The 23,660-nt window shown below is 41.3% G+C and overlaps 1 protein-coding gene across 4 annotated transcripts in view; it reads right to left on the bottom strand.

The window, feature by feature from the left end:
* GLIS1 (GLIS family zinc finger 1) overlaps positions 1 to 23,660 on the bottom strand; it is a 178,163-nt gene that overhangs the window by 133,136 nt on the left and 21,367 nt on the right. Inside the window, exon 2 of one of the 4 annotated variants that reach the window (XM_039711849.1) lies at positions 963 to 1,079. The exons of the other annotated variants lie outside the window; for them this stretch is intronic. The gene's annotated coding sequence lies outside the window, so the exon portion shown is untranslated. The remainder of the gene's footprint in view (positions 1 to 962; positions 1,080 to 23,660) is intronic. 4 annotated transcript variants of the gene reach the window in all.

Here is a 23,660-nt window from a genome sequence, read left to right on the forward strand (position 1 = left end):
TCCTTACAACCATGCTAAACTAACTGCATGCCTGTTCTTCAATACTTCATCAAATCATGATATTGCCAAATATTAAGTCCCATTAACTGTCTCAACACCATCCCATCTGTTCATTTTTATATGTTCTGGTCCAAAATCCGTATCATGCTACTTTTCACAGCGATGCCATCAGTAAAAGTTTGAGGCATAAGGAAAAGAGCCAGTCTAGTGATGTGACACATTAACAGCAGTGTCCAACAACAGTCACAGAAGCCATGGCTCCTAAGTGCCAGAAACAAAACAGACACCCACTGATTTTGTACACAGTGATCAAACAGAAAGACAGCAGAAATAGGGCGTGGTGAAGGAAAGGAAAAGAAGTGGAGTGTGAGCCTTGCTCACAGTCAGTCTCAGTAGCTGCTCTGTATCCAAGGAACACACTGCAGAGCAGCTGGGGCTGTCAGAACCTCTCAGGAAAGCTATCCTATGGTTTTAGTAGTATGATTAATTTTAAAATAAGATCTCTGAGATCCTCATTACCCTTTAATTTATTCCTCTGAAGCACCGTTTCACAGTGAGCCTTGTGACTCCTTCTCCCATGCTCAGCTCTGAGCACAGGGTAGCAATCTCAACCCCTGCCAGCACTGCAACTGGAGACAGCATTAGACATCTCCCAGCTGTGTGCATCAAGAGGATGAACTCACTGCAGACCTCTGGGGTCAGCCTGGGCTTCATTCAAACTTGTGCAGGAGTCAGCAAAGCCAACTGAGTCATAGGCAATCTGCTTCCCACAGAGCCATCAGCTTTTGAGGATGAAGCAGTTGCTACTGCTGCAACACTGATTTGTGTCACACTTCTGATCCCATGTGACTCACCCCCGCGTCCCCCTCTTATCCCTGTAGTTTCTTTGTCCCAGCCTGTCTCCGGGCCATGCTGAGGGCAGCACAAGACAGCTATGTGGCAATGGTTGTCCAGTCACTCACCTCCCACTGCTGAAGAAGAGAAAGCACCAGAACAGCTCCTGCCTCAGAGCAGACACCAGGAGAAGGAGGGGATCACTCCAGCTAGTCAGAGATACAGTAAGTATGGAGAGCAAAGGCCTATAAAGTGAAAAACTGACATTAGGTCTTGAAAAGCAAAGTTTCATTAATCTGAGGAGAGAAAGAATGGGAGATGCATCCTAGGAAGGTGGTTGGGGGGAGGAAGGCAAGTAGACAGCAATGATCCTACGGAACACACTGTTATTTGTTGTTTAACAAGGGAAGCACAAATGTAAGTGAAATTAAGGACAGAAAGCAGGAAAACACAGTCTGATCAGGGAGATCTATTCTGTTACACACAAGTTTATCCAGAAAATACAATCCTTGGTCATATGGAGAAATCGCTAGTAAACCTGCAGTACAGAGAAATTCCACTATGGCAGAAGGAGCATTTAGTCAAACAACTCTGACAGAATTTAGGGTACAGAGTATCATACAACACTTCTGTACATAAGAATCAACAGGAATGTACAAAGGATCTGGGGACTCAGCCTCTGTTTCCCCACTTGCAAATGGGTAACTTCATGCCACAAGGGTAATGTCAAGATGAAAATGAAAAGGAGAGCCTGCAATACAAAAGATGCTGTGAAGAGTAGAGAATATGATTGCTAAAATGGGAGGAAATCTAGTGGACCTAAGACAAGAAGTACCACCCAAGAGCAGAAACAAAATGAAAAGGGTAAGGACCTAAAAATCATGACAAGCACTACAAGAGCTCTGCTGTGTTTGCAAAATTGCCTTGTTAAGCTCTGCAAGGACAACACACTTACTGTAAGTGATGTCTAACTCGTGTGTGAATCACCCCTCTCTCCATTACCTGCTCCTTGTAGGAAAAAAAAAAAAGAGAGAGAAAGAAAGAAAGAAAAAGCAAACAAAAGACAAAAAAGGTGCATACTTCTGTCGTACTCTTCATACAAACTATCCACTCAGAGCTGTGCTGGCTGGACATTCACAACACAAATACTTTCCACTAATGTTGCTCATGGTGACAACCCCTTCAGCATCTTGCTGGAAGCCGTGTGGAGCAGCTGTTCTACCAGGAAAGGTGGTCAGTGGTTTTTATTTGCCAGGTTTTTTCCTTCTCCTGCCTTGACCTGCCCCCTGCCCAGGTACTGTCAGCACACCCATGGATCTTGGTAACCTTGGTAAACAATCAGCTATTACTAGAAAAAGAAGGATACAAATAACTCATCTGATTGACTGCGTAGGCAATACTCAAAACACGTTCCACACTTGGGTGAACAGAAATGCAACAATGCCTGTGCCCACAGTGGGTGGGATATCCAGGATCTCAAGCCTGGAGCCAAAAGATACATCCACTGCATGAATTACAAATTGCTCTTTAGGGAAAACAAAACAAAACAAACCCCACCTTTAACAAGTACTGATGATGCATATCTAGCAAAGGTAAAAAAAATTCAGAGCCAATTACAGATGCCTAGAGGGGAGCAGATAAAAGTGAACAGGAAATAACCAGAGGAATTCCAAAATGCTGTAAGCGGGAGGAAGATTTCTACAATGTGATGTTCGAAGGTTCAGCATGAACCAGCAGAAGCAGCACAGCTGCATTTAAACCTTCACACACTAGTGATGATCTCAATCACACGCTGGAGCTCTGAGCTCTTCAGGTGAGCTGGATCCATCAGCTCAGGCAGATGGCAGAGCCTGGCAGTGCTGGGGAGGTGGGTGATGTTACCAGCAGGGTTTGCTGTGACCGAGCACTGAGTCACTCTCCCTGGGGTGACAGGGCAGGCTTAAGTCCAGCCTACAGCCCTGTCTTTGGTGACAATGCCCCTCTCTGTGCCACACAGCAACTGTTTGATGGGACATCTGCTCAGCAGCCCCTGGAAGGGTCTCAAGGTCATGGAAATTCTGCCTGGTCACACTGCGGTGCTGGTTCAGTGGCAATTTAAAAGCAACATTCTCTCTCGAAGTACTCCTGACGCCATTCTCCTCTGCACGAGTAAACAACAAAGAAGTCATTTCAGTTTCTGTAAACATGTTTTTCTTCATGAGCTGGCTGCTTGGTGTGCATTACATGCCGTGCTGGCACAGGCTGAGATGTCTTACAAAAACGCTTTCCACTAATACTGGAATCTTTCTACTCTGAAGGAATGCTGGGTTGCACAAGAGAGGCATCAAGAATCAGTTTTGCCTTTTCCCCCACAATTTCAGATACCAAAGAATTGGTTTTATGTTAATTGCACATTCCAGTTTTACAAAGCCCTTGAGTGAGTCAAAATTTTAAAAGAACTTTTTTCTCTCTATTTTTTCAGAGAAGGAGAAGAAAATGATAATATTTAAATAAAGCTAAATGAGTACTTACTAGGTTGAAATAGAGAACACTGATTGTTCCAGAATGGAACAGCCAAATTCTGTTCTCACTCTAACTGAATGAATAGAATAAATACAGTGCATGCTATGAGAGAGAATGAAGAGAGATTTTTACCCTACAATTTTATATAAGGAATAGATCAGTAGGTAACTGGTGTGGGAACTTGAAAATAAAGCAGGAAAATACCTTGTTTAGCAAATGGGATGCTTTTCCACATCCATAAATTGGAGTTATGACTGACTCCACTCAAGTGTGCTTTCTTTCCCCTCTGGTCTTCTTTAGGCTCAATTCTTACAACTCCAATGGAGCTGGCAGACCATGATGTCCCTGACATGATTTTGATAACAACCTGTTAAAATAACTGTGTCATTTTTGCTCTCTAATAATGAATACTCCATTGGGGATCTCCTGTCACATTCTGATAAGAAACCCTATTCTTCCTAGAGAAGTGAGGAGAAGCATGCAGCACTTACTTCAGACTTGTTGTGAGCTGACAACTTAATATATTAACCAGCACTGCAGCTAGACTGTGGATCTCCAAATGCTGCTGGTTCCCAAGATAAATGTAATATCAAACTCATCCCTCCCCTGAGCTGTCATTCACCTGCTTGGCACAGGTTCTCACTAAGTCAGCAAGGCTCTCCCACACACTCTGCAGTAACCAAGTGATCAAGAGGACATTTCACAAATACAGGGACTGTACTGTGGGCAGTGGATCATAGAAGGAATTGGAATATAAGGTCCATTAGAAGTCAGCAGGATTGTACTATTCCATTTAAGAAATGTAATTTTTGGAGCAGTTTTCATTAATGTGTACTTTACTGTCATCCTCTATAGAGATAATTCATGTCCATAAAAAATCTTTATCCAGCCCTTTGTGCCAAAAAGTACCAACCTGGCTTCAGCTCCTTTGAAAACTAATCAAAATCTGTGCCTCAATTCACTACCCTGAACTTTACACTTAAATTCAGTCCTGCACTCATTCTGTCTAATTTGGGAGCACAAGAGCCTTTTCAAGACTCAGGAGAGATACCCACAACTTCAGATCCTAGGTGTCTGAATTAACCTTTGGGAAGTATCTTTGTCTTTTCACTAACTGCAGAACATGCCCACAGATCTGGCCTCTCAGCAGAAATGGTTTTAATTTTAAAGTCTAAATTTAGCTGGGATGCCACTAGTAAGATGTCTTAGTCCAGAGGGACTTTATGGTACATTTGATTATTCAACTGGAATATTTTTATCTCCACAATCACTGGCTCGTTTTGTTTGTTTTAAATTAATAAACACAGGCTACAGTTTTCAAACGCACGTTTTGCAGCGGGCATCTAAGGGGGGATAATGTTCCTTTCTGCGAAGCTGGCTTGTGCTGCTGAATGAATGAAGCCGGGGAGCGGGAGCCGGGCGCGTCTCTCCCCGGGGCGGAGGCTGCGCCGGCCCGCGAGCAGCGCCGTGCCGCGGCGGCCGTGCCGACAGAAAAAGGAATAAAGGGTTTGTTTTCCACCCACCCACAGGGAACGAACGGCCCTTGCTCTGCTGCTCACGCTGTCCTCGTTACCCACGGCCGGGATCAAATGCTTAGGTCGCCGTGTACATGATCTGATAACTGCAGGCAGGAGCTTTACAGCCCAAAGCGTTTCACGCTGCTCTGAGATGTCACAGGTACTGTAACTCAACTCAGCTCCCCGGTATCACCTTTCCAGCATCCATTATCTTATCTATTATCTTTGCTCTTTAGTCTTAAATGAAGTTAATTCCAGTCAGACTGCAGAATCTACTACAAAAGCATCTTATTTCTTGCGAGCACATTCTTTGGGCCACCGGAGTGCTTTATGCCAGATGTGCAGCTCTGTACACAGTAATGGGCTTCATGAATTATAAACCTTTATGAAGGAGTAAAACAGTCTCTCAACTGCCCCTTGAAACAGTGAATGAAAACGCAGTAGAAGAAACATCTGCCACCCAGAGTGGGACAAGCTGATTTAAGGCCCTGTAATAGTTCCCTGAACATATCTGCATACCTAAACAGCCAACAGCACTTCAGGAAACCTCAGAGATGTCTTCCCTTTTCACCTGGGCAGAATGTCCTAGAAAAGAAAAGGGAACAAGTGCGGCTAAAAGCCTCAGCTGGGGACGCTTTTAATAACTTTTTGCCAAACTCAAAACTGTTCATATTCAAAGAGATACAGATAATGACAGTATTTTTACAGTTCAGCTTTTTGCTAATATTCACGAATTTTCCCTGCCACCTGCCCTCCATACCTCCAAAGAAATAAAGCTCCTCTTCCAGATGCTTTTGTGTGATTTTAGAAGTCTCAGTATATTCTTTCTTTCAGCACTTGATACAATATTCAGTAATTCATGGCCTAGCTGCAGCGACCTTATTTCTCAATTATTTAAAATATTTCCTTTCTCTTCCCATGAAGTTTCAACCTGAAGCAATCTGGTTCCTCACTCAGACTAAAAACAAAATACAAGGATCAGCTTGGATAAAGTATGAATGGAATAAATATACAAAAGCATGCCTGACTGAGTGAAGTACTTACTCAGACGGGTACTTGCTCATCCAAGGCCACAGGCTGCACCCATGATTTGCCAACATGTGTGCTGGTGAACAGGCTCTACTTTCAGCCAGGAAAAAAACTGGGACTTGCCCCGCAAACCATTCCTTTGTCAAGTACCTACAATTACTCCTTTTGGTTGTGGACTACGGACTGTTTCAGTCCATGGAACCTCAGAGGGCACAGGCCCATGCTACAAACTCAATGCAAGAGCACTCAAGGGCTGCAAACAAATGGAAATAGCAAAAAAACCTCTGTTCTATGTATCCATGGCTACCCTTTCTCAGGACTGCAGTTAAACTCCAGCCAAAAGGGACACTGTACAAACAAGGGGACAGCAGACATAAGCAAAGGCAGAGAATGTACCTCAGAGTAAGAGACCCCACAGAGATCTGGAACTTTATTTCAAACCCAGAGGTAACAGCTGACCAAGCTACATCATGAATGGTATAAAGGTAACCAGGGAATAATTAATTCTCACCTCCTTGTATCACAAGAAGATGATCAACAAGACTTCAGCAGAAAGGAACCACCCCATAACCACAGCACTGCAGCACCTCCTGAGACATCCAGGATCACTGCAGGCTGAGATGGGACTCTCCAACCACTCTGACAAGGCCTTTATTTCTGCTATCCCAAGTTATCACTCCTAAAGGAAAAGGGCTTTTTTAAAACTTATCTTCTGAGTTGTTTAGAAGCTAAGAAGGATAGAGCACACTGGGCTCCTGTCACCCAGGGAACAGACAATATCCTCCCAGGGGCTGGTCAGTAATCACAGCTGTATTAACTGGCATCAGCCAACAGTTACCTTAAGCAATAAAACAGTCTCAAAGCTGGAAGAGTCCATTAGAGAGCAATTACTCAGAATAACAGGGAAGGTAATAATTTTCCATATCATACCTTCAAACTTTCAGACACATGGCACTGAAATACAGTACAGCTCAACTGTAAATCAACTGTGCATCACAGGACTATTAAATGCTTTCAAACTGTTCAAAAAGTGTTTTCCCACCGCTTGGTACAAATTGAATCAAGATGTATTCACAGCTGTATGGATATCAGAAGGAATAATAATTTATTTTTTCTCCATTTCAAAATCAATTTCTATTGGCGTATCTAATTTAATAGATTTTTTGGTCCAGTTTCACAGAATATGGCTGAAATGCAGGAAAGAAAAATGGTTGTTGACACTTCAAGCGGGAATCTTTAGTCATGAATGAAAGCTTATTGTGCAATAAAAATAAAGATCCAAAAAGATCTTTAAAATAACATGTAAAGCTTTTTGGAAAGCTCAAAGTGATGAATTTGCTGCTTGTTTACTAAGAAAATCCAGCTTAGATTTAAGATGAAAGTGGTAGAGAAACCAGATGTTAGGAAAAATATCTGAACCTAACACAGTGCAAAAACAATTTAGTACTCATGTTTTTAATGATTCCCCCCCCACACTTCTCATTCCATTTTGACTTTCCTGGAGCATGATGGCCTCTTCAAATTATCTCATCCTACCCTTAAAGGTCATGCTATAAAACTCAACTTTGAGTTTTATACCAGCAAATTGATTTCAATCCTGTGACAACTTTCCTTCAGGACAAGATATTACAAATTTCCTTCCCTAACATGTCATTGTATGTTGTGCAATCCAAGCAGTAAAACACTACTAAGCAGCACATGGATTATGGACCATTCCACTCACGTTCCTGTAAGGTGCAAAGGAGAGGAGGCACCAAATGGAAACATCATGTGGTAGTTCCTGTATAATCACAATGTGTCAGCTTTTAGTGGGGAGTTTCACTAAAATACACCTAAGCTTTGAAAAACCATCAGAGAATATTGTGAATGCATATGTTCAAAAAACTAACTAGAAAAAACTGTGTTAGCCAGACAGGTGAAGGTCTATAAAACATGAGCACTAATTCAAGAAGTCCCCAGGCTGCACACTATTAGTGGCAGGAAGTTTGACTACATGCTTCACTCCTTCTGCTCTTCCTTCAGCATTTGCTGTCACTTCCATTAATATACAGAATATTGAACTTTAATCCAGTATGGGTGTTTATACATCAGGGAGCACCAATCAAACTTATCTGTCTCATAGAAAAGAGATTAGAAGGATCCCTAAAATGTTACCTTTACAGCTCTGCCTCAGATCAGACTAAACTGTGTCCAACTCTTCCCCAACAGAAATCTTCCCAGGCAGGTGATGATTTCACACTCTCTGCCCTTCAATACATCAAGCTCTCTCACAGATCTAAAAGGGCTGATCTAGCAGTGTGACAGTCCCAACCGCGTCATCTCATGGTGCTAAGAGCCAGGCTTTCACTGTCTTTCCTTCCCAAGCAAATCCAAGTCTATCATCTCTTACTTAGCTCAGCCTTGCCTCCTAACAAGTAAAGCTGCAGTCAAACTGTGCCTTGGCACACAGAAATTAGGAAAAATTCTTCCCACCAATTTACTTGAAAATTATTATTATTATTATTATTATTATTATTATTATTATTATTATTATTACTAAAAGTAATTGTGAGTGACAGTCATGTTTGCTGCCAGAGACATCCCTGAATTCACCTTTCAGATCAGGGGGAAATACTGTAGCACAGTGGCACTAAATGGCTGTGCTGGCTCTAAATCAGACCCCACCTCATTTTGCTCTGCAACATACACAGAACAGGCACGGTCATTTCATGGACCATTTCATGAAAACCAAGGACACACCAACTCCTAAACCACATTTCTATGATCCCAAGCCTTCATCCTGAAGTAAAGCATTACTAATCACTTGGTGTGTGAAACAGAAGGATTTGAGCTGCATCAACCTCCAATGAATCTGGGATCCAACATAAATCCTCCAGAAGCCTAAAAGCATCTGAATAATTTCAGGTAAGGCTTATCTTTGCCTTTACTACAGCAAGAAAAACAAAGTTCTGAACCCAGATCTCTGAGTTTTTCTTTAAAATCTACTCCTGAGACATACATCTCAGTGAGAAAAAAAAGAGAACTTCTATACAAACATCTTTACAGTCTCCTTTTACACAAAGGCTTAAACCACTGTGTTATTTAGATATACCACAAATACAGATTTGAAGCCTCTATCATGGAATCACGGAATGCAAAAATAAACAGCTGAGTTGAAATTTTCTGCTGGAAAATAATCCTATTAAGTACAGGTGAGAAAACAGTACTACTTTTTGCAATCAATAGGGTCTATTTTCAACTTCAACAATTGATTGTGTCCATACAATCAACCACCACAGGACCATATGGGTGTTATGGGAGTCATGACAGAGTTATCTCAGCAGGGAACAAGTCCTCTGATCAAAGGATGTACTCTTTTCCTTCAGTTCTCAGACAATCTGCATTTTTCCACAGTCATCAAGGTAACAGTTTCAGCCAATACATAGCACAATTAAAAATATTCTACTTTTTGCATTAACTACATAAAACAAATTAATCATTTTTAGCTATTTGTGATTTTATAATTTTACTTTTTTAACTACACCTTTGAAAAGTTGCCTCAATTTTTTTCGACTTTTTTCTCTGATTCTGCATTTTCAAAAGGCACTTAAAATGCAGATCAGATTGTGTCTTTTGATACTAAGTTTTCTAGTTGTCACATTGCTTTGATTATTTCTAACATCTGGGATCAGCATGTTCCATTTCAAGGCATGAAAAAGTTTGTACAATAGAACAGTCAGTTCTGAGCAAGAATTCTGCAGTTTGCACTATTGATACTATGCACCTCAAGAGAGTCAAAGTGCACTGAAAGCACTCCAAAAGCACATTTCTTTCTAGCTTTTCTCTAATTCCAAGCTCTGAAGATGTAAGCAGTCAGCCAACAAAGCCTTCTAGCATCAGCTCCTAAATTCTACAAAAGGCACGTTGGGTGCATCAGCATTTTTCTTACAGCTGGACTCAGGATCTGCCTGAGTGAACAGTGCTGCAGAGGTCCTCGTGTTTCTTTGGATGCATGTGATTTGCCTTGCGGGCAGACACTTGTTTCTGTGTGAAATAGTGAAGGAGGGCAATGGGAAGAGACAGCTTTAGTAGAAAAGCTGATAAACCATTCTCTATGAATTAAAGTCACCAAGATCAGTCCCTTGGATATGCACTTTGCTGTTTTCTTTAATTCAAATTAGTCACTTTTCAATGCTGTTTCTTCTCCCATGGAGCCAAGGGCTCTTGAAAAATGCTTGTGAGGGAATGAGCCCTTTCTGCAACCATGTCGAGATGCCTCTCTTTTTCCCAACTGGAAGAACAGTCCAAGCCTTTCCACTTAAGCCTGGCTGAAGTTTACTGTCCTTGTCTCCCATTTCTTCTACACTGTTGTCCTCCTTCTCTCAAAAATGGCTTTCTGTGTTCTGTGTCCCCAAGGATACCCACTGTGTGCTGTAGGTCTGGCCAGCTTCCTCTGCTCTGCCCATTTTTTCCCCTTCTGTCACCAAGCTCCAAGAATTACCTCTGCAGGAGGAGTGACCAGCCAGGCAATGGTGAGACCGAAGTCATCTTTTTAGTGACTTTCATCTTTTTAGTGGCTTTCTGCAGCCTGAAACCCCACACCCATGAAATTAATGGGTTTCATACTTCCCTTATAGATGTTTTAGTTTTCTGTTGGAAGGTATTGCTCTTCTTCTACAAATGCTGCAGTAGTTCTATAAAACTTTCATTTTTTCAGACAGGATTACCTAATGGATAAACAAACCATTATTGTGCTGTATCACTGTGCTAGTAGTGACTGAACAAGCACAAAATCACATAGTCTAACTTCCAGATGCCAAAATGAAAATCACTTAAGCTTTCTGATTGCTGGAAAGAAAAAAGATCGAGAAAACCCACCAAACTTTCAGCAAGATTCAGGTTTTGGTGGTTAAAGTTCTTTCCAATGTTGTCTGCAGCACAATCCAACTACAGCTCATTAAGAAAAATATAATTTCTTTACTTGACTGGGTGCTCAAATCCCTAATTTGAGGATTTTTAACAGTTGTCTGGTTTGCAAGGTGGTCACAGCACACAGGGCTTCTACTGTTGTAGCTTGCACCAAGGATCTGCACTTCTGACTAACTGCACAGATGAAGCTGTTATGCCATCCATGCTTTCCAGCTGGGAGAAAAAACAATCTTAAAATCTATCTGAGATCATTGCAAAGCAGCTGATACCGTTCAGAAGACCACAAACATGTGGGTGAAATGCTAAATTTTCAATGCTCTTTAAAGAAAAAAGAAAACAGGAAGATGCCTATGAAAACACTAAGTGGGAGATATTATCTTGCCTGACAAAGGCTTGCACTGCAAGACCACTAAACTAAAGAAACTGAAAATATACCCTTTAGCAAAGAATAAACTTGAAATCAATCTTAACCGTCTTGTTTGCAAACGGAATCTGATCCTCATATTTCAAAGTAGCTGAAAATGACTCAAGACAAATTCACAAATCCAGTTACTCAACATGAGATAATGGAAATTATGGCTCTATAACTCATAAGGGATGCTTCTCAGAAAATTTCTGGAAAGTGCTGTACAATTATGGATGATTAAACAATGGATTTCTCCAAAAGACAGCTAGTGGTTTTATGTCTGCAGTATGTGGATGACAACATGAACATTCATACAGAGTTTGCCAGATCCTGCTATATTTGTGATGAAATCTCATCAATAATTAGAATGTTGTGTGTGGATGTAAGGGACATGCAGTGGTATGGATAATGCTGCAAGGGTGCTGTTAAAATGGCAATCTTTGCAAGAGCCTGACTACAGAAGGAAGAACTGTAAGTCATTAATAGTCACTGCACAGGAACTTTCCCTTATCTAAACAGACATTTCTGAAAACATTTATCTTTTTGGGAAATTCCCAAAAGGGGTGAAGGATTTGTTGTAGACATCACCTTGCTTCTGTGTCCTCTACCTAGCAAGAGGAATCACATTCTGAGAACTTGGCACACATCAAACTTGGGAAGATGTAAAAAATACAGTGAAAGATCCTGCATTAGTAGCACAGCAGCTCAAATGGGAAAGCCTAATACCCCCTTTGGCACTGAATTAACAGAGTGCTGGCTATGGTAGACAAGCAACTTTTTCACAGCCCTGCACGGCCTGGATATATTATTAGAGAAGGCCACTTTCTTACACAAAGACATGAAATGCTTTCAGCCATCCAATTGGGATAAAAGTTACAACTTGTTTGTATCCAATGGCTTTTCACCAAAGATTGCTGGAGTGCCCAAATGCAGTTACAGAAAATTAGAAGGGAGTTGTCTAAGTGTATCTGTGCTGAAGTAATGTTTTCATAGCACCCAGTATTCAATCAATTTGAATGCAGAGGCTTAGAAAATGATTCAAGATCTTTAAACTCACATAACAACTCCAAACAAAACAGAAATGCAAAAACAAAAAAGCCTTCAAGTGGCTGATTCTGATTTCAGCTGTAATTGCCTGATTACTCAGAGTCTTCTGCTGCAAGCCAACTGTAAGCTCACAGGAAGGTCCTTGCAGCCCATTCAGCAGTACCTAAGCTGGCTCTGCCAAGGCTGCAGTCCAGAACAGCACAACTGCTAATTTTGGTGTTACCAGCTGTCAATGCTGCAAGCAAGCACAGTTCTAACACTATCGTGTTAAAAACTGAGCTTCAATCCAGGCTGAGACACTTAATTCTCCAGGGTTTGCTGGTTTTGAAAATGAGAATAAAACTGATGACTTGGAGCTTACAGGTATTTTGAAAGAACTTGTATCAAGAAACTGAGGCAAATAGGGGTGACTAGAATTTTGGATAATAGTAATAACAATAATCCCTTTTTTGAAGAGATTAAAGGCCCCAGAATCTCAATTTATTTATTTGTGCCTCTGGTGGTTCTAGACCTAAAGCCTTTGAAGTTCACACATACCACAAAAGGGACATTGCTTCAATTCTTATAAAACCTGCAGTTACTAGCAGCCTAAATTTTGCACTGAGATGCTCAACTTCGTCTACAGGCCATGTATTACTGTTTTTAGAGCCACAATGACTACTCAGAGCTAAGATCAGAACATCTTCCAAGGCATTTTTTGTTTAGAAATACTGGTCTGGAGCCCCTCATTCCCTGCTCAGCCTGACACCAGAGGAAACCCTGAGAAAAGGCCAGTCTTTTAGAAATAAGAGTGTCCATTACATACCCAGTGTCCCTGTAGGACATCCCCCTAGAGCAATGCCTTGACTCTCTTTGCCAAACTGGAAATGCTTAAGATGCACAATGCTTGATCCCTCTGTGTCCCCTAGGAACTATTTCAGCATGAACAACTCAAGGAACTGATTTGGGTTCCCTCTCCCCTCTCAGTACAGAAAACAACAAATAAGAAAAATCCTCATCAAGTAGTTTGTTGGAAACCTTTGGCTTTATCATCAGAACATATATTTGTATGATTTGCAAGTTTTCCTTCCTTATAAGAAGTCTGACTTCATAGTTCAGCACAGTTTGATCCAGAGATAGTTGGCATCTTTACAATGAGTAGATAAGTAATGTTTTCATGCAATGTGACAGTAGTTACTGTGTATATAGCAGAGTAAAGTAATTGACTCTCCTGATTTATTACAAATGCTATCAACACAAAAGTCACAGTAAGACTTTCATTATACTATGTTTTCTGTATAAACATCTCCATGGGTTTTGTCGATCCATTTTACATCCAAAAAAATGTAACAGCAGGGATGCATAAAATATAAATATGTCTGAGTCTGTATTTTGACTATTTCTAAGAAATATGCTTTAAGCAATTAAAATGATAAATAGAATAGGAAAGGAAGCTACTTCATTGTTTAAATCCAATATTTCATGCTCAAATGATTTCACAGGACCTTTCTCTTCTTCAAATTGTCCTTCCATTTACCTGGATTTCCCCCTGCCCCCAACCCTGGAGGAAATGAACTACAGACAGTTTGGGGGGAGATCAGATTTATGTGTCTTAAACACTATAAAGACTTATTATATATTGCAGACAAAAGTTAGACAGTTCCTGCCAAAAACCCAGTCTATACATCCCTAGCTGCAGACTGAGTTGGTGCCATAACCTGCAGTTTGGAATGTGTTTAAATCAGGCATTATCCAAGGCACAGATCAGGTGCTTCCAACCACCCAAAGAAGTGTGTACAGAGTGTAACCGTGTGGATACTGCTGGCTTTACACAGCTACAGTGCAATGGAGAAATTTCACATCATCTGCTTTATGACACCTGAGCCATCCATGAGATCAACCCTCCAGGGCTTTCTGGAGGTGGACCACTCCTCTCCTAAAAGGCATCTTCAATTCAAGAAGTTTCAATTTGAGTCTCTCTCCTACAAGGTCAGATCTAAAGCTGGGCCTTCCGAGGACAAAACTGAGGGCCAGACACAAAACACGTCACTGTACTCACACACCTGTCTGTGTGTCAGGTGAGGATGAAGACTGAATACCTGGGAAGGAGCAGCCTACTTGGGTATTTACATGAGCAAACTGGCTACAGTCCTCTGTCATATTTGGCTGTCAAGGTGGGAAAATTCAGTCCTCAATGAGAAAATGCTTTTGCATTAATTGTGAAAAACTTTACGCAGCATTCGGGTTAGATTTTCAAATATCACTTCTCTGGATGGCAAGACATGAGACATTCATTAACTGCAGTGTCAAACGAGCAGATGAAAGTTCTATCACTAAGTATTTTTTCCAATTCTACGGTTCTTTCAACAGCTATAAGCAAACAGTAGCACTCTTGTCCATCAGGAAGAGTCTGTGGACCAGACAGATCTTACTGGCTGGAAATCAAGATAACTCCCATAGAGATTCAAAAAAAAGTAAATTGACTCTATTCTAAAACCTTAAAGACATTTGTTGGCAAAGAAAGTATACATACTGTACTTGCATCTGAAAAAAAGATCTCGCAAATGTTTACTCTGCAAAACAGCCATTTTTTCTATTCCCACTTCTACATCTGTATGTCAGCAACAATTTGAAGAATTTATTTGTAAGTTATTATTTTTAAATACAGGTAGGAAGTTGCATGCATGACTGTGGATGCTGATACAATAGTCTTCTAGAAAAGTAGGGTTTCCATAATCACCACAGACTCTACCTTTAGAGTCCTAGGACACCTTGGAGTCACACCCCTTTTTAATTTGGCTCGTATATTTACTTGCTTACACATCTGAATGAAATACAAAGATAAGAGCTAGGAATTCCTGTAATTATCAAGAAGTATTAAAAAAATACCACTCTCCAAACCTTTCCTTCTTTGTGTTGTTTCATGCCTTCTGTGAGCCAAAACTCCATTTAACTCTACCATGAGTGGTAGGAAGGAGAACAAACACTCAGAGGGTCTAACCAGGATATTTCTTTATACTTCAGAGACAAGGACTGAACTGATAATCTATAGTAACAGTCCATCAGGAGAGCAGAAAGGCTCTCTTTATGGTAGGTCAGTAAAGCTCACTCCGGCACAGTATCGTTTGTTTACACAGCACAACTGGTATAAGATTGTAAGGTTATTCTTAAAATACTTTCATATAGTTTTCATGAATGGTCACTGTTTGCTACTCAGATCTCCAGAAACATGAGTCACAAGAAGAGATCTTATTACCCATTATTGCAAACAACACAAAGCAAAACTCTCTTCTATATTGGAAGGAACCATCCACAAGCAGACTAATCTTCTTATCCCCAAAGGTGTCTGCTGGTGTGATCTTCATTAGCTGTGATCCAAGGGCATGGCACTTGGGCCAGAGCCCAGCAGCCAAATCTCTCTGTAAAAATCAGCTTGCAGAATGCACACAGCCAGCCACGCGTGCCCAACCTACTCACACAAAACAGCTCTCCTGTCACTGTCTTGTTTAGGCCTAGGTCCAATGACAAAACATGCTGCTAATGAAAACAAAACATGACACTCAATCCTGCCTTCCCACAGGCTGAGAGTGAAACACTGCTTTGCAAAGTAATTACTGCCACCATTTTAGTCATGACAAAATCAGAGTTTGATTCCAAAAACTAATCCCTTGGTTTGAATGAAATTAATCACTCTTGTGTCACTCATGTGCAGAGAGGAGGTTTGTCTTTATTAGGCTGCAGTGTTAAATCAGACACTCATTGGAAAAGCTTCCTTATCTATTCCAACAGCCAAAATTAGCATAGCCACAGAACTGGTGCTCTCATACTGGATAGTGTTATAGGGCTCATCCTCAGAAACAACCATTAGAGAATTATGAACATTTTCTACTTTTAAATGAAAAGTGGCAGGAGGGACATTCATCCTCTTTCTGTCAGGCCAACACAGCTGTTCTCTGCTGTCCTCAAACCAAAACCTTCCAGCAAGCAGAGCAGGCAGGGTCTCTGGGAGCTCCTTGCCAGGCTCCAGGCTTTGCTGAGGAACCCGAGCCCTGGGCTGGAGTAAGTCAGATGGAGTAATTTCTGCAAATGCACTTCAGTACTGACCTCCCAGAGCCTTTATTATTCAAGATCCCAACTTCCACTGAACACAGTTGCTAATATTAAGTTATTATTAAGACTTCAAGGGAAAGAGCAACTCCAGAGTTCTCCAGAGACAGCAATGAATCTGCACAGTCTAGGGATGTATCATGGTAGCTATGACTTCCTGCCTTTTACAGGTGATGGAAGCCAAGAGGCTTAGGAAATCTATCCAGGGCAGGCTGCTGCAGGACTGTGTTCAGAGTACTGCTCTCCCAAGTTCACAGTTCTCTCTAGCTACCTCTCCTTGTGTTCTGCCTCAGAATGTACAGAAGAAAGGACAACTTTGTTCGTAAGCAAGTATGTCTTCACCCCAACTTGTGCAGAAGTGGAACAGTACTGCTAGGGACCGGGATGGGAGCAGCTGCTCCGTATATTCACATAATCAAGATATCCAAATGAAAACATGCGGTTGTAACGGTTGCCATTTCTGCCTGCTAATTTTTCCCCTGTTACTGCATTCATAACTCAGCCTGCCTGACATGCGTGTGTACATGACAGTTTTGTATTTGCCAGAACACTTACAAATCTTTCTATAGTCAAAGTATCTCCGGGCCCCTACTGAGATGCAGTGCCCTTTGTTTAGATAGCACACACAAGCTTAAAGACAGTTCCTCCCAAAGGAATTTCAAAAAGAAGTGGGTGAGGGAGGGAAAGAGGAGAACTGAGGCACTGGGAGTTCAAGTAACGTGTTCGCAGTTGAACAGCAAGCCTGGAGAGTTGGGAATTAAAGCCAGACCTCCCAGGGCCCAGCCCAGTGCATTAACCACTAGACCCTCTTTTCGTGAAAGCCTACTCCCACTTTCAATTGCATAGGAAATTGGAGCATTGAACTAATACTTGGCACCAAGCATCCATACTGATGGATCACTTAATTTCCCAGTACCTCAAATCATCACTACGCACATCGTGGTCTCTTGCTCCACAGTATATACAATATATAGTCTATTTTCACAAAGCCACAAGTAATTGTTGCTTCATCTGTTAAAGAGTATTTTGGCTGAATAGAGGTTTTTTGTTTTGTTTTTGTTTGGAAATCCTGCCAAGAAACCCTCTTTGGTGGATAGTAACACATTTAGGGACTTGTTACATTACAAGTTAAAAGGAAAACTTGATTAAAAATTATATCAAACAGAATGGAGTTGGCTGAAGAATCAGAGCATCAAAGAATGGGAATCTTTCCCAGTAAGGCCAAAGTTACTGCCCAGGGTCCATGGCAAACAATGGAAGTATTCATCAGAAGCAGTGCACCTTCCCTGTTGAATGTTTGTGAGAACATAGAAAAGCAGAGCTGGCCCTGGTATCAAGAGGCCAACTCTGTCTTAGAAAACATTACAGTCCAGAGTCAGTCACAGTGGCCACAATGCATTTCAAATCTCAGCTGTCCTTCACAAGATCAGGCAGATCATGTTTCCTGAACAACTCAGAGTCAGCTCACAGGCTTCCAAGGTTGCTCTTGCAGAAGGCAGTGCCTGAGGGTTTCACATATATCCATGAATACACACACAGACGTCCCTAATGCAGATTTCTGAGGCTTTCGGGAGACCTGCACACACGTGAAGTACTGCCAACATGAGCCAAAGCCCACAAACCCCAGCTCTAGGAAGGAGCACACCCTACAGCCCTGTGGCACTGCTGGAGCAGCAGACAGCAGCTTATCACAACTGCCCTGGGGATCCACAGGTCCCTGAAACCTTTCAAGAAGGTCTTCTATCTTTGTTGCTGTCTTTGTAACAACATGGGAATGATTTGGATTTCCCACACAAGAATCTCTTGGACTGGAAGATGCCCTTGGTTTAAAACAGAACCCAAGCCAGCTGTAGGTAACATCAGCAGCTCCCAGCACTGAGCTGCAACAGCTCCATCACCTCAGTAATGCAGCCAGCTCCTTTCACACTGTGGTTTAACCACAGATGGTAAAAATACTACTCAATGGGGATGAATTTAACAAGGAAAGGGAAGAAAGACAACAACCATTTTCTGAATTTAAAGGTAGGCACAACACTTCTGCAGGCACTGCTGCAAGTGTGTCTGTTACCTGTGGGTAGGAAAGCCATTCACTTCCCAGTCATCAAAAGAGCTAAACCCATGTCAGACAGAGCTGATCAGATGGTGAAACACCGTGGTCCCTTCCTAGCTGGAGACCTCTGTGAAAGGACCCAGTTCCCTGCATCACACCAAGAAGTTGCTCTTGGAAGTGAAGCAAAGGAGCAAGGATTGAAACATTCTAGGGACAAAAATCTGCTTCACAGGGAAAGAAAATGTTCTGAGTCTATGCAAAAATGCAATGGATTATTGTACAGATCTGTACAGATTATTGTACAGGTCTGTGAACCCTTCCACGTGGACCCACGCAAGGCTGAACTGCTGGGCTGCCATTACCAATGTGCTCTGTGCATTACAGACGTGTCTCAGATTTGCTCATCTGTCCATGTGGTCAGATCACCACAGCTCAACAGCTGAGCCATTCTGGCTGCTCATGGAAGAAGCATTTTTAGCCTGAAGCAGGTGTGAGATCATTCCTCCAAATATTTTTGCCATGGTGAGCCAAATTCAGTTATATTGTCTTTCCTTTCCCACAGGCCAAGAACACAGTAGGGGACAGTCATCACAGTGTAGCTGGCACATGAGAATTTTGATTTAGAAAAATGAACAATAGTTAGAAAAGCAGAAGACATTGTCCACTGTCTCTGCAAAAAAAAAAAAAAAAAAAAAAAGAAAATAAACCCCAAACCTGTCTAAATCCCAAACTTGTACATTAAACAGGAGTGTCAAACAGTGTCACAATTTTAACCTGTGGTTTAAAAAAAAGAAAAGTCAAAAACCAAGAACACTTTTAGTGACCAAGCCCAGGACATTCTACAGAAATCCCAAGGCAACATGAAGAAGAGAAAACAACAAACTGTGAGCACAAGCTGCTGCCAGCGGCTCAGCTCAATGAAAACTGTGGCTGTATGTGTGAACACTTCTTCAGTGAAAGATCAGGACACTTCTTCACAGTTCTAATGGAAGACAACACAGCTCTTAGAAAAAAATGGAGAGCTGGAACTAGACCACTGGCTGTTCAGCTGTTACAGATATCTTTCTTTTTTTTTTTCCCCACACTAAGCTGACTTTATAGCAATTGAATAATTTTCCTAGCCTTCACTGCATGCTGCAAACATTGGTGCTACAGCATGGACATTATGACTTTAATAAAACTAGAAGCAGCTAATGGTTAACAATAAAAAATAATATTTTTTCTTCAAGCAATTAAATTGTAATATAGGGCTCTCTAATTCCTTCCTGTCTGGTCCCACGGGCCTAAGAATAAGGCAACACAAGAAATAAATAATGTGTTGCTGTAACACTACTTCAACCAAGTCTTAAAGTCTCTATAGGAGAAATATTGTCTCCCTCATTAATTCTGAAATCCCTTTTATGGTTTCATATATCAAGTTACCTTTCTGTTAACCTTTTATTTATCCGCTGGTTTACTGCTTTATATTTCCAATTCAGCATTATTTTAATGAGTAATTTGGCTTTGATAAGTCTATGACACATCACAGACAAATCCATGTTACATTTAGCCCAGCAAACACTCCAAAATAAGCAGGCACCCAACATTCAAAGAGCTTGCAACATTTTGCAATCACACCTTAGTTTAGTTCATTGGTTTGTTTTTATATATTCCCTTCCAAATGCAAGTAACTTCCCAGCTCACTTTAACAAAGAAGTACTAGCAGCAGACAAGAAAGGGATTATGTTAGAAGGGAGAGTTCAATAAGCATTTAGACTTACCTATTATAGTATCATACTCTGATTTCTAAATCAGACCCTGAATAACCTACATGGAATGCAAGAAACTACCTCAAACCTGCAACTTCAACATCATCTGGAACTCCAATTAATCTACTAGTGGGGAAGCTGTAAAGGATCTAGGCAAGATCAGTCCTTCAGTGCCGGGTGCTCTATCAACAGATAGAGCCCTCTTCTCAATGTTTTAATGCACATAATGGATGGGAGCTACATTCAGGTATCAGAAGGCTCTATGGGCAAAACAGCTTTTCAAGTCTACAAAGTAATTCATAAGCATCAGCAAGACTGAATAACACACAGAGAACAAAGAATAACGTACAGAGAATAACGAAAGAATAATGTACAGTGAACAAAAGGGAAACCTCAAAACATGCAACCATCACAAGAGGCTTTGCACAGGCAAGAGAAAGAATCTGTACCTTGTGGTGAAATCAAAAAGAGACTTAAGAAGGTAAGATGGGAAAAGCTTCAAAGTATCTGCTGGGCTAAAAGGAGATGAGAAACCTTCCAGTTCAACAGAGTGTTCTTTTCTGGTTTTTAAGAGCTGTGAGAATTAGCTCAGAAACTGTAATCCCACACTGAACCCAAAGCCAGTGCAGGCTGGGGTTCTGCTTTCACCACACCATCCTCCAGAGCTTTTCTACCAGCCACTACAGCCCGTCCCTGCTGAGCTGTGCTTGTCCTGGGCAGGAGGCACCTGATCTCATCTACTGTCCCCACCAGGGACACACACTGCAATAAGAAATGGCCCTCTCATGGCACCTGGGCTGCAGATCTTCTGCATAATGTAACCCTGATGTTACAGAACCTGCATCATGAAGATGCACAGAAACTGTGCAATGTATCACTGCTCTTCCAAAAATGGGGCACATCAGTTATAAGGAAGTATTAACTCTCCAATACTATTATCCCAGGTCAAAACAGGATGGGAATAAAAGGGGTTTGGCTTGGTTTCTTTTTCTAACCTGACTCATCATCTTTGCTGGAGCATGTGAAAACCACATACTTGTGAAAGCATAAAAGCACTGAGGAGAAAAGAGTCTACATTCTCATTTCAGAGAAACTACAGTGGGATACAGATCCTAAGGCACCAACTTAATGAAAAAATGAAGTTTTTCAGTGTTGGCAGATGTTTGAAGTACATGCCTGAAGTGAGTGTATGTTAACCACCTTAGCTTTGCTGCAGACCTCCTCTGTTTGGTAAGACTCTCTGGTATTTCACGACGACACACGTGCCCCCAACACCCACACACACCACTACCATCTTCAGTAATAATGATGTGTGCCCTGGAAATACTAGTTATTGTATCTCTAAGCCCTGCACTTTATGAGCTTTGAGTAATTCTCAGCGTTCAAAAACCTCATTCCAAAGAAGAATAACAAAGTTTAAAAAGGAAAAAAAAAATAAAAAGAAGGATGGGTAGCATGCGCACAACTGGGAACCAGTTCCTTTCTTTCTTTCTTTCTCCCTGCACATAGTTTTATTTGCATGTACAGGCTGCTGCATTCAAATGCTTCACCAGTTCCACAGTAAGTGAAATTCTACTTCTGACCACTCTTCCAGAACGCAAAGCTCTAACGACCTCTGAGTTGCAATATTAACTTATATGCAGTGCTCTTGGACCACATATTCCCCCCCCAGTCAAGAGGCACTGTGGAAAAGCAGGTACCACCAGCCTGATTCTGCAAGCAGCAAGCCCAAGGCACCGAGGGAGTTTCTGGCTCATTGGAGATTCTAATGATCAGCCAAGGCACAGCTCCAAACTCAGATCTGACCCAGGGCCACATCACCAGACTTCAGTACTGAGACAGATGTCACCCAGCTGGGTTATGCACCACACACCCATAACAAACCTTACTGGACTAGGAGGCAAAAAAACCTATCACCTTTGTTGGCAAAATGTAAATGCTGAATAAAGGATTCCATCTTTAAACATTGCCTGTGAGACATTCCCAGGGATGTCCCTGATCTGCAGCTGAGAGAGGCAGCATTGGTGTCAACTGCCTGCAGGTCTTACACCCCGTCAAGCTACAACATGTAAATGATCTAACCCTTATCCAACCTCAAATCCTAATCAAATGTATCTCAAGCTCTTCACGGGCAGGTCTGTAAGTCCAAACTAAAAACACACCCATATATGTAGACTTCTAAGTCAACAACACTACACAAGTGCACAAGGACAATGTACTGGAGTATGAGACTGATCTTTCAAGAACTGAAATCGCTGATTGTCATAGTTTCTTCTAAAATGCACAGAAGCACTGGAAATTATTAAATGTAAGGGCATCTCATATCACTGAATTATGTCTCCATTTATACAGCATCAAGTTCACCAACTTATTTTCATTTAAAGAAAGAACAAGATTCATTTTTTGTCTTCCTTCCCTCTGCTTCCAAGTTACAAGTGTTTGCTTAGGAATGCAGAGAAGACATTAAAAATACAATGAAGCTGGTTTTTTTTAAAGAATTATTTGCTACTGCTTTTCAAAGTCGGTATGGTTGCAGTAATATGTACTACATGTCTGTATCTTTGATTCACAAAAAAAGGTAATTCATAGTATATATAATATATATTAACCTCATATTAATATGTAAGTATATAAGCATAAGTACTACAGTACACATTGAGCTGTTTAGATAAAACATTTGTCAGAAAGACAATGTCTTAAACCACACAGAGCTAAACAGAATTGTTTCTGTTTCATGGAGTGTTTATTCCATTCCATGAAACTATTATTTCTCTTGTTCTCAGCTGGGGCTGAGAGTGGTATCACTGTCACCACGAAAACTCTATCTACAAAATGCTCTGTAAGAGCCTGACTTATAATATCAGGGTTTAATCAGCCCTAACTCCACTAGTTTAATGAGGAACAATTGTGTAAGTGGGAAAATGATTTATCTTGGGACTGTGAAGCAGATAATTTTGGTTAAATTTTTCCAGATGGCTTCAAACCCTGAAAACTAGCCAAACCCTTTACCTACCTACTTAAAGAGCTTGGATGCCTTCCCTGGCTGATTCATAAAAAGAACATGTTGCATATAATCTATATGGCATGACACCCCCATTCTTGGCCACCAGCACAGGGATATAATTAATCAGTATTAGCTGATACGTGTTTTTCTTTCCATTTCTATTAGAAATGCAGATTAAACACAAACTTCTTTGGATATGACATTCTCCCAGTGAGCTCTGATGGCGGGAAATGGGAATCTGCTGCCTCCCAGCAGCACCAGAGCTGTCTTTACAAAGCAATACTACAGCCAATAGGTCATCTTTTCTTCTGAAGCACTGGGCAGGGAGATCCTGATGCATGATTTGGCCATTACAGGCATCTCCTAAAGGCCTCCTGCCTGGCCTGTTTAGCTGCCTTCAGCAATGCCCCAGCACCACCAGTCTGCATCCTCCACAGCAAGGAGATGCAGAAACACAAACTAGCAGTAAGCAAAAACACAGACACAGAAAAAGCAACAAGTAAAAAAGAAATAACCACTGGCAAAGCAT

Source organism: Passer montanus, unplaced genomic scaffold, assembly GCF_014805655.1.
Source record: "Passer montanus isolate IOZ18808 unplaced genomic scaffold, ASM1480565v1 scaffold25, whole genome shotgun sequence".
Lineage (NCBI taxonomy): Eukaryota > Metazoa > Chordata > Aves > Passeriformes > Passeridae > Passer > Passer montanus.